The following is a 3,259-nucleotide window of genomic DNA, read 5'->3' as shown; positions in this document are numbered from 1 at the left end:
TTTAAAATGTCTTACATTAAGCAGACAAGACGACACAACTGTAATGTTTTTATTTATTTAAGGAGAGCCAAGGTCACAGTTCAATACTCAGACATAATTTACAAACTAAGTATGTGTTTAGTGAGTCCACCAGATCAGAGGCAGTGGGGATGACCAGGGATGTTGTCTTGATTAATGTGTGAATGTAGTCATCGCTCTATGTACTGTAGTACTGTGCGCCACCCGTAGTCTGTTCTGGATCTGGGGACTGTGATGAGACCTCTGGTGGCATGTCTTGTGGGGTAGTGGCCTCTGTCCCCATGCGCTCTACATGTCAATACAACCATGCTCTCTCTCTTTTCTTCACAACACTCTCTCGTCTCTCTCTCTTTCTTGCTCGCTCTATCTCTCTCTTCCACTCCCTATATCTCTCTATCGCTCTCTCTCTCTCCCGTTTTCTCTCTTTCTCTCTTTCTCTCTCACTCTCTCTCTTTCTCTCTTTCTCTCTCTCTTTCTCTCCTTCTCTCTCTCTCTCTCTCTCTCTCTCTCTCTCTCTCTCTCTCTCTCTCTCTCTATCTCTCCTTCTCTCTCTCTGTTTCATGACAGGATAACAGGGAGTCCAAACGTAAATATCCTGACCCTCTCAGCACTCTTCCTTGCAGGCTAATATTGTGTAAGAGGAGTGTTGTGCCCAGTCTCAACCAGCCTGAGACATGGCCTAAGGCTACCGCACCTGTCCCTTCACACACACACACACACACACACACACACACACACACACACACACACACACACACACACACACACACACACACACACACACACACACACACACACACACACACACACACACACACACACACATACACACACACACACACACACACACACTGCTCCATCCTTATCACCCTGTATTTTCATCTTCATCTTTCCCTGCCACGCTGAGATGCGTATATTATATTCCATCTCTTGATCTCTAAGTCATCCTAAACCTTTTAACACTACTCTGGCCTCTACCTGTAATCCTATTTCATACATTTTTAAAACAGGATATCTCCTGGAGGTGCCGTGATAATCATCTTATCTGAAACCATTATGATTGTAATTACCTGGCTTTGATTCCTAACTTGGGAGCGTGGTTATTCCGGGACCTGCAACATTCAGGTTATAGGGGTCTTTGGAATTAGGCCCCTGAGAATAAGTCCCTTTGGAAACAGGGATTAGTGAAAAGGTTTTCGCTTTAAGTTCCCAAAATACTAATACTATTCTGTCTATTTTAATATGAGAATCAATTCAAAATCAAATCATTTGCATAGAATACAGTGCAGTGTACACAGTAGGCCTACAATGAAAAGCTTACTCTTAAGATCCCCCCCCAAATTTTTTTTATACAACTCAGGGTCTTCCTTTCCTGTGGTGGTCCTCAAGTGCAGGCCCCAAAACCACCAAGAACTATGATGAAACTGGCTCTCATGAGGACTGCCAGAGGAAAGGAAAAACCAGAGTTACCTCTGCTGCAGAGGATAAGTTCCTTTTGTGTTCGTTTTATATTCATTAATTCTGTGTTCCCGGTTCAAAATGACCACCACATTATAGCTGATTATAAATCCATAATAACACATATATTATCACCTAATGTTGTGTTACATCTTTTTATCAACTTAAGTTGTTGTGAACATTACAAGTTTGAACTTCTATTTGCTATTTATGGCCTGTAGGCCTCATTGTCCTGAGCTCATACAACTAGTTTTTGAGTAAAAAAAACATCATGTATGGATTATTTTGACAATAACAAATACTCAGATGAAACACATTGTGCTATTTATCACAGACTACTTTGTGTCAAAGTTTAACAAGGACTATCTCCTCCTCACCAGTGTCATGATCAAAGATATGATCATGAGCCTCACCCACAGTACATTGTTTGGTCATTGTGCTGCCACAGAATGAAATATGAGCAAGACCTCAAAAAAGCTTTATATACCAGAGCTGTGAGATAAGTTCTATATATTTTTGAAACAATGTTGCGATTGTTTGTGAGAATGCCAATAGGTGTGGTTCCCGTGGGGGAAATATTCTATTGGGGAAAGGTTCCCGTGGGGGTTGCCATGGAAGCCAAGAAGGAGAGTGATGTGTGTGTGTGTGTGTGTGTGTGTGTGTGTGTGTGTGTGTGTGTGTGTGTGTGTGTGTGTGTGTGTGTGTGTGTGTGTGTGTGTGTGTGTGTGTGTGTGTGTGTGTGTGTGTGTGTGTGTGTGTGTGTGTGTGTGTGTGTGTGTGTGTGTGTGTGTTCGAACGCACATGCATGTGGGGGTCTGGGAGAGGAAGTGTGTCCGTCTGATGAATGGGCATGTGCCTGAACTAAATTGTATACACTAATTGTAATCTCACCCATTAATTTCTATTGACCGGGAACACCACAGGTGTTCAAAAGTTAAATAAAAGACCCAAAATGTAATGAATATCATCAAAATTTATTTTGTGTGTTCCGGTGCCCTGTGTGGACAAAGTCATGGAACCTTATGACAGTCAGATTAAATGAACTACATTTTTCAGAGAGAAAACTTGTAAATCGGTCCAATTCGACACGAACACAGCAGATTTAAACATTTATACACAGGGAAGAAAGGTATAGTAGCCAGGCAGCCATACACATGCAGAAAAGGTACAGTAGCCAGGCAGCCATACACATGCAGTTAAGGCATAGTAGTCAGGCAGCCATACACAGGGAGGAAAGGCATAGTAGCCAGGCAGCCATACACAGGGAGGAAAGGTATAGTAGCCAGGCAGCCATACACATGCAGGAAAGGTATAGTAGCCAGGCAGCCATACACATGCAGGAAAGGTATAGTAGCCAGGCAGCCATACACATGCAGAAAAGGTACAGTAGCCAGGCAGCCATACACATGCAGAAAAGGTACAGTAACCAGGCAGCCATACACATGCAGGAAAGGTATAGTAGCCAGGCAGCCATACATATGGAGGAAAGGTATAGTAGCCAGGCAGCCATACACATGCAGGAAAGGCATAGTACCCAGGCAGCCATACACATGCAGATAAGGTACTGTAGCCAGCCAGCCATACACATGCAGTTAAGGCATAGTAGCCAGGCAGCCATACACATGCAGGAAAGGTATAGTAGCCAGGCAGCCATACACATGCAGTTAAGGTATAGTAGCCAGGCAGCCAAACACATGCAGTTAAGGTATAGTAGCCAGGCAGCCATACACATGCAGGAACGGCATAGTAGCCAGGCAGCCATACACATGCAGTTAAGGCATAG

This window comes from Salvelinus fontinalis, chromosome 16, assembly GCF_029448725.1.
Source record: "Salvelinus fontinalis isolate EN_2023a chromosome 16, ASM2944872v1, whole genome shotgun sequence".
Lineage (NCBI taxonomy): Eukaryota > Metazoa > Chordata > Actinopteri > Salmoniformes > Salmonidae > Salvelinus > Salvelinus fontinalis.
This window is presented reverse-complemented; position numbering follows the sequence as displayed.